Source organism: Silene latifolia, chromosome X, assembly GCF_048544455.1.
Source record: "Silene latifolia isolate original U9 population chromosome X, ASM4854445v1, whole genome shotgun sequence".
Lineage (NCBI taxonomy): Eukaryota > Viridiplantae > Streptophyta > Magnoliopsida > Caryophyllales > Caryophyllaceae > Silene > Silene latifolia.
In genome coordinates this window covers 152355711-152364821 of record NC_133537.1, presented here as the reverse complement: position 1 = coordinate 152364821, position 9111 = coordinate 152355711, and the positions used below count along the sequence as shown (strand labels likewise).

At 39.7% G+C, this 9111-nt stretch overlaps 1 non-coding gene across 1 annotated transcript; it reads right to left on the bottom strand.

The window, feature by feature from the left end:
• Positions 1-345: 345 nt before the first annotated feature.
• On the bottom strand, positions 346-452 carry LOC141624198 (small nucleolar RNA R71). The gene has a single exon (XR_012534008.1). It is a non-coding gene; the product is annotated as a small nucleolar RNA R71 (small nucleolar RNA).
• Between the last annotated feature and the right edge of the window lie 8659 nt (positions 453-9111).

Genomic DNA, 9111 nt, shown 5'->3' with positions numbered 1-9111 from the left:
CCAACCGAGGAGAACCTACCCAATGGTACTCCCACACCACAACACTTAACCGGAAATTTCATTGCAAAATCCGCATTTATCCAATTAGTCGAAAGAAGCCAATTTGGGGGGATGCTTAGTGAAGACCCTCATTCCCACATGGAAACTTTTTGTGACTATTGTGATGCAATTTCACAAACCGGAGTGACTCAAGACCAAATTCGATGGGTCTTATTTCCTTTTTCTCTAATTGGCACTGCAAAACAATGGCTGAAAAGCCTTGATAAGGCTACTCTTGGAATTGACTCTTGGAAGAAGTTGGCTCTAGCTTTCTACAAAAAATTCTACCCTCCGGAAAAGACTAACGTGCTAAGAGCTCAAATTACGGGTTTTAAGCAAAGGGATGAAGAATCTTTGTATGAAGCTTGGGAGCGATTCAAAGGAATTTGTCGCTCATGTCCTCATCATGGACTTAGCGAGTGGTTCTTGGTACAACAATTTTGGAATGGTCTTTATGAAGACTCAAGAAACATTCTCAACATGGGATCAAATGGTATGTTCACCGAAGTTGACGATAATCAAACTTGGAACAAGATTGAGGAAATGGCGGTCCATAATTCACAATATAGTAAACCTCGCAAGGCTACTAGAGGAAGAAAGCATGAAGTGGACTCTATTACTCAATTGGGTGCTCAACTTAGTGCTCATATTGATACTATCAACTTGAAGTTCGAGAAGGCTATGGCTAAACTTGAAGAAGCCTCAAAATCACCAAAGCATCATGTTAATGCCATGGTGGCATATTCATCAATCCCAAGTGGGATATGTGAGAATTGTGGAACTTTGGGACATGACCAAAGCGAATGTAGGGGAACAAATGAGCAAATTAATGCTTTTCAAGCATACAAAAGTGGTACCCCTTATTCCAACTATTACAATGAAAACACCAAATTCCACCCAAATCTCTCATACAAAAGCCAAAATGTTCAAAACCCTCAACCAACATACACCCCACCTCCCATGAGAAACCAAAATCAAAGACCCTTTTACAACCAAAACCGAGGTTATCAAAATCAAGCTCCATACAATCAACAAAGTGACCAAGGTTTTGATGTTCAAAAATCGGTTTTCCAAATGCAAAAGAATCAACAAGAATTTTTCACTCAAATGCAAAAAGATAGCCAAGCAAAAGACATCACCATCAACAACATCCTAGCCCACACAAAAATGTTGGAAACCCAATTGACCCAACTAGCATCTTCAAACTCTCAAAGGCAAAAGGGGCAATTACCACCTCAAAGTAATCCCCCAAGACATGAAACGGTTAGTGCCATTCACTTGAGGAGTGGTACGAGATATGAAGGACTAAAGAAGCAAGTTGAGGATGAAGTTGTGGAAGCTAGTAACAAAGAAAGAGTTGTGCAAAACTCTAGGGAAGAAGAACCCACCAGTCAAGAAGTTTCAAAGAAAAGTGAAGAAAAGGCCAAAGAGAAGGAGCCCATTGTGATTAGACTTCCATTCCCGAGTCGTCAAGCTAAGCCTAAGTTTGATGACCAACTTGGAAAATTCATGGAGATTGTGAAGAATTTAGAAGTCTCGATTCCTTTCACGGAATTGATCAATCACGTTCCGACCTATGCAAAGTACATGAAGGACATCCTTATGAAGAAGAAATCAATCCGGAAGCTTGAGACTATTGCCTTCACTAAGGTGAGTAATGCCATCCTTCAAGGGAGCTCACCTCCAAAACTCAAGGATCCGGGAAGTTTCTCCATTCCATGCACTATTGGTGACACTACAATCAACAAAGCTCTATGTGACCTTGGGGCAAGTGTTAGTGTCATGCCATATTCGGTTAGCAAGAGGCTAGGAATGGGAGAACTCAAATGTACCAACATCACGCTTCAAATGGCGGATAGATCAACAAAGACACCTTTAGGGATATGGGAAGATGTTCCCGTGAGAATTTGAAAATTCTTCATCCCGATGGATTTTGTTATTGTTGACATGGAAGAAGACTCCAACATTCCTATTATCTTAGGAAGACCTTTCTTGCACACTGCAGGAGCGGTGATCGATGTAAAGCATGGAGAACTCACCCTTGAGGTGGGAGATGAAACCATCACTTTCAATCTTGACAAGACCATGAGAGCTCCCTGATTGCATGAGCCGTGCTTTATGGTTGATCACTATAGCCGGAAGGATGATAAGAAGAAGTTGGAATGGAAAAAGAAAGTGGATGATGCTCCATCAAAAGAGCAAGGAAATAGCAACAACGAGAGCTTGAAAATCTCACTCATGACAAGTGAAGAAAGATGGCCTCATTAGCCAAGACACGAAAGAAGGAGAGTTGTCTCTGTCAACTCAAGAAATTTTTAATGATCAAGTAGATGAAGTTTGCGGTCTTTGGGATGATGAGTTCAAAGGGGTATTCAATCCCTATATTGGTAATGCTATGAATCAAGATCATCACGAACAACAAGTGCAAAAATCTATTGAGGACCTTTATCATGATAATGAGCAAGCTTTCGACTACTTCTTCAAGGTGCTGAGTAACATCAACAACACCTTGAACATGCCCCCTTGACATCTCACATTGGATGAGAGTTTGGCGGAGTCTTCCCTAAACCACCATTTGTAAATATTCTAACTCCCTAACTTGTATTTCAATTACTACATTGCATTTTTCTCATTTATGGGGTTGTATTTTTGTGCCTTGATCAAGATATTCATCATTTTGAGAGAAGTGAGGGAGGGACTTATGATTTTATTGATGTGTAGTGCTTTACCTTAGTGTAGGGATAGCAATTGCCTAGGCTATTCAAGCCTTTGTAGTGCCCCTACAATGAAGAACACGAGAATTGAAGAATGAAAATGACATGGGTTATGATGTGCCCACAGATGGACCTGAATCCGTGTGGTCAAGGAGGAATCCGAGCGTCCAAACGGATAATCCGCTCGTCCTGAAGAACCCGAGCATCGAAAGTCACCAGACGCTCGTCTGGTAGAGCTGCAGAATACAAAAAACTGGTCTGTAAAAAAATCTGAGCGTCTCAGCTGAGAATCCGCTCGTCTCATTCTGGACGGCCGTCCTTCACAAAAGACGCTCGTCTTTTTAATGACAAAAATCTTGGATTTTCTCCGTAAAGGAATCCGAGCGTCCACCCAGAAAACGCTCGTCCCTACCCAGGAATCCGCTCGTCTTAGAAGCAAGACGCTCGTCCTGTGGCGTCTTTTCCTGAGCCAAACATTGAAGAATCCGCCCGTCCCGATGCCTGGTCCGCTCGTCCTCTGCTGCAATTTCAAATATAACGGTTCATTTTAAACCCCTTTCTCCCATTCATTCTCATTTCAACATACAAACACTACCCACTACCCAAAAACCCGAAAAATCCTCATCCTCTCCATCAACAAAATCAAATTTCCTCAACCAAACTCAACCAAATCAAATCCAAACTTCCTCACAACAAAAATTAATCACTCCTTTTGCAACAACAAGTGATTAAAACACCAAAATCTTCAACCTTTGAGTCGATTTTTAGGATACAAAGCAACATTCATTCATCCTAAATCGATTTGGGTATAACTAAAAATTGAAGATTTCAATCTCTCATTGGTGTAATCAAGCAAAGGAGAATGGCAAGAACTAAAGGAGGTAATAAGGCACCCCCAAAGAAGACACTTTCCAAAAGGCAACTAGCTCTTCAAGAAAAACAATTGTCAAAGGCATTGGTTGTCCATGAGGCAAGGTTGGAGGTTCAACAACAAGATCCCCCTATGAAAGCTACAACATCAACAACTCCGGTCATTGAACAATTATCCAATTATCCGGAGGTAACTTTCACTTCCGACTCTCATAGGGAGAAATTCATTTTCTTTGCTAAGAAAACCATCATGCCTACTAAGTTTATTTGTGAAGATGCATTGTCAAAATTGGGTGTTCTTGAACAAACCAAAACCTTCTTTGAGTCTATGGGATTGGGTAAATTGTTTACAATGAAAGAATTGACATACCCCTCCCTCACCTTGGAAGTTTTAAGTTCTTTGAAAGTCACAAGGGTGGAGACTCCGACCAACATCGAGTTTCGTCTTGAAAATGTTGATAGACGCATAACTTATGGCGAATTGGGTAAGATATTAGGCCTTAGTGATAATCCAAAATATACAAAGACTCCTATCAAGTATGACTCCGCTCCTCTTTGGATGGCAATTTCCGGAAAGAAATTCGTGCGCTTTCATGATTGTCGTGCTCTCTTAGTCCACCATCCGGGCATTAGAGTATGGCACAAGGTCATTGGGAATACTTTGATAGCTAGAAATGGCACAAATCATCTTACCAAACTCGATTGTATTCTTCTTGAGTCGGCCTTGAACATTGGGAGGGAATTTACCAAGCCATACAATGCTCTAAGACTTTTGGTTGAACGATGGCTTAATGTCGATTGTGGCAAAGAAGGCGCCGCCTTTATTGTCAATGGAGGACTAGTTACCCATTTGGCTAGGCATTTTAACCGGGATTTCAACAAAAACAACACTTATGTGCCGGTTAAAGGAGGCCATCTTGTTGATATGGACACCATGATTCACAAGTTCAAGTGGCTCAAGCACGACACTCTTGACGACAAATATGGGTGGTTAACAAATGAAGCTAGATCCTTCACCTTGCCTTCCAAAATTTTCCGATTGAATGTTCACCGACCGAACTACCTTCTCCCACTCTCCGAAGAGACCGAGTATATCATTCAACAACAAAGGGGCGAGATTTCCGAGTCCTCCTCCTCCATTATCACCCCACCTTATCCATTTGAATACCAAGAGTTCAAACCCAAGGATGTCGAAGTGGGAAATGACTACTTGACACTACTCATGAGGGAAATGCACAAGCAAGCTTACAATGATAGAGTGGATGCTTACAAGGCCCAATATCTGCCCCTCCTACATCTAGCTAGGCAAGGACTTCTTGATCCGTCTTGTCCTTTGCCTAGTTGGGCGGATAGGGAAGTATTCTTTCCTAGCATTCCTAGTGGTGGTAGACCGGGTGGAGAGGAGATGGTTGTTGGAGAGGGTGGTGACCAAGAAGAGGTTCAAGAAAAAGAAGCTCAAGAAGAGGAAGAGGAAAGTGAGGAAGAACAAGCAAGTGAAAGTGAGAGTGGACATGATTCCACATCTATGGAGGTTGATGATGCCTCAAGAGATGATGATGATGATGATACAATGGGTGAGGATTAGCAAACTTTGGAGGCTCCTACATTCTTACACCTCCTTTATGGTTTGTAACTTCTCTTATTTTTATTTTATCTTGATCATTTACTTTGTGGAGTCCTAGCAACATTGGAGGACTAACACCTTGGCTTCATTAAGGTGTTCTTTATCTTTGTTCCCAATTTGTAAAATCCAAAATGACAATCTTTTGTTTCATGTATTGCATGTGCATAAACTCCCCCGAAATTCATGACGTTAGAAATAATGTCTATTTTGGTTTGGGGAAGTCCATGCATATGCATCGGGAGCTAATCTAAATTATGCTCTCCGCCATAACAAAAACACATGCATCATGTAGTGTAGCTTAGTATAGCTTGCATTTAGTTTAGAAATCATGCATACTCATTGCATAATTTCCTATCGTATTGGCCATTGAGGACAATGCCCATACTAGTATGGGGATGGGAAATTCTAACTTGATTTTTATTCAAAATCCAAAAAAATCAAAAATTTCGAAAAATCCAAAAAAATTAAAAAAAATCAAAAACATGTTCATTCCTTTTTAGTATAGATTTGTATATATTGTGTTTGTTCATCCTTGTTCACATTGATTGACTACGCCACATCCGAGACATGAGGATATTGAAGACCGCATGGTATGATCTTTCCAATCTCCTTTTTCCTCTTTATGTAAATGACTATGTGGCTTTATTTTGATTGATGCGGTAAAAACAATGTGAAATTAGGATTGCATTTAGATTATTTGACATATTAGTTGGTAGAAGCATATGCATTGGGATGTATATATGTTAGTTGCATCATGGCATATAGTTGCTGATGTGACCATTATTTGAGCATATTTAGTCCCCGAATTAGCCTTATTCCCATGCTTTTTAGTGCATATTTAGGTCATTTATTGTCTTTAGTCCTTTGTTTTGCATATTCTTTGAGGTTTTGTCCCCTTGGTAGGAAAGGAGTGCAAACCTTACATTTTCAAGGCAAAATAGAGCTAAATTGATTGAATTCAATGACCAAGCATCAAAGAGAAGACACGACTAGAAGGCCTTTGTACATATTGTAGTAGTTGGGCCATGATGAGAAAAGATCCTTGCATCTCCGACAAGATCCCCGAGGATTGTTGGAAGAAGGAGGAAGAAAAGAAGAAAGGAAGAAGCTGACTCAGAATCCGAGCGGATTGCCCTCGGGACGCCCGTCCAAGACCAGGAATCCGAGCGTCTTTGCCAGAGGGACGGCCGTCCAAAAACGCCACAATCCACCCGACCAGCCAATGAATCCGCTCGTCCAACAAGGCCACAATCCGCTTGTCCCGTGCCTTGGACACTCGGATTGTGTTACAACAACTTTCGATTTTCTCCTTGTTCTATGAAGGATGCGCATATCTCAAAAAGACCGGCAAAAAGGAGACTCGGATATTTTTCTGAGAGGAGCGATTCCTCAAGGACTTAATCGTCATTTAAGCCCTTAGTAAACCCTAATTTGTGTACCTAATCCCCAATATAAATACCCCATTAGTCTAATTAAATAACCATGTTCTTCTTATCAATCTTTAGTGTAGTTTATATCATTCTAATCTCTCTTTAATCTTGTAATCAACTTTTAATCAAGTCTTAATACAAATCTCATTTCCTTAATCTCTCTTTTGTTCATCTTTCATTTTGGGTAATTGAAGATTATTTGCGTTATTATTGGGAGATTGACAACCTTCCAATCCATCATGAAGTACTTCTATTATTCTTTGCTTTATTATTGGAATCATTAGTAGGTATAATTCTCTTAATCCCTTTTTAATTATTGTTAATCATCTTCATTTATTCATCATGTTTTACTTTGTTGGTATGATTGACAACCTTGCTAGCATGTTCAACATGATAATGAGTGAGTAGTTTCCTTAACTAGGGTTAATGGGTAATTAGGGGAAACCAACATGGGGGATGATTCATGCTTAATTTAATATGTTTTCATAGTTTATTTGCTTGCTTGTTGTGATCTCAACTTATGCACATGTTATGTTTGATGAAATGCGAGCCTATGAATCCTTGCATTTTTTACCCATCACTTATCTTTTCAATGAGACTTGTAAGACATAAACCAACTCGAGTCTCATTAGACCATGCATATAGTTGATTAGGGAAGATTAAGTCGACTTGTAGGTGTTGTACAATCTAATCGATTCGGCTCCGGGACCCAAACTTTCCTAGGATTGTAAGATAGAAACCAACTCGATTCATCACAACAATAATTGCTTGCTTATAATTTGAGAATATGTTTGTATGATCAATTCCCATGAATCCCCTATGACCCCATGACACCCTAGTGCCTTTTATCAATTGTTTACACCCCTTTTTAATCATCTTGCTTGTTTAATTTCATTGCTATTTAGTTTAGTGATCTTCTATTCTAACCCCAAATTGTGACACCCCTAGACACCGCTACTTACAATTGAAAATCTTACTTCAATACCCATCCCTTGGGATCCGACCTTTACTTGCCTCTTTACTAATAGTAGAGTTGTTTGTGAAGTTATAAATATTGTTTTGGTCTAGGTGCTCCTAACGACAAGTACCGAAAACTAAACCTCTCAAGAGATTCCGACCAGTTGCATTTAGGAAAAATTTTGTGAAACCGTCTATTTGGAAAGCTTGACAAGTGTATATAGGCCCTAGTAGACGCTTTTTCTTCTTAAGACTTTGCTTGTTAGAATACTTGTAAAACACCCTAGGATGTGTCATGCTAGTATCCTTTGACCCATGGATTAAGGCCTAGTCAAGAGTACCTTGTGGTGTGATAACTCCTTGGTTACCGTTTATTCCAAGGTGACCCTTGAAACCATGCAACCATCATTCATCCATGTTCTACCATACATTTTGTCATCAAAGGGAATGTGCACAAAAAGTATTCAAATTTGAGTTCAAGAAATGAAATTAAAGGTAAAAAAAAAAGTTTGCAAATTGCATCAAAAGAAAACAGGAGTAACAAAAATAAAAACTCCTATGCTTCAAATATAAGGCACCCTCGTTACTAATTGGGGTGACTTTGAAAATGTTCAAAAGAAAATACAAAAAGTTGAAAAGTTGTCAAGTGTTGGAAATGCCAAACATCAAAAGAAATGGCAAAAAGAAAATATTCTCAAAATGTCAAATGCCACAAGAAACTGGGGGATAAAACAACAACAAAAAGCAAACTCCCAAATGAAACTCAATTACTATTGATCCCTTTATCCATCGTATCCATTTTTGTGCATGGTAGAGAGGGGACGACCCTTCTTCTTGTCTAGGCAAGAAGGGGAATTCCGCGATCCTCCAGTGTTTCTAACACCATAGGGAGTCTACTCTTGACAAAAGTATTTAACGATTGAGGACAAAGGTACCCTAGCTTGACACAACTTGGAGGTGATTTATTGGTATCCTTCTAGGCTTAGTAGTTTGAAGAAACCATATCTATGAAGGAGTGTGTACCCTTGAATTGCTTCCCCTTTAGATAATTTCCGCCACTTAGATGAGGAAAGTGGCTATTCTTTTGTAGATGCATCCATTACTTGATTTTGTGCGCTTTAATGTTTGGATATGTCGCCATTTTGGCAAGACCCACCTTGCCTTGCAAGAAGGCATCCTACCTCATGGTTGTCTTGTTGTGAGTTGAAGGGGCAGAGTGAGACCCACTAATTGTCTCATATCGGCTATATTAATAGGATAGTTTAAATAAGGGTCCTAGTTTTGTCACCTCTTTACTCGGGACGAGCAAAGGTTTGGTTTGGGGATATTTCATGTGATCAATATTTGAGCATATTTAGTCCCCGAATTAGCCTCGTTCCTATGCTTTTTAGTGCATATTTGGTTCATTTACTATCTTTAGCCCTTTGTTTTGCATATTCTTTGAGGTTTTGTTTCCTTGGTAGGAGAGGAGTGCAAA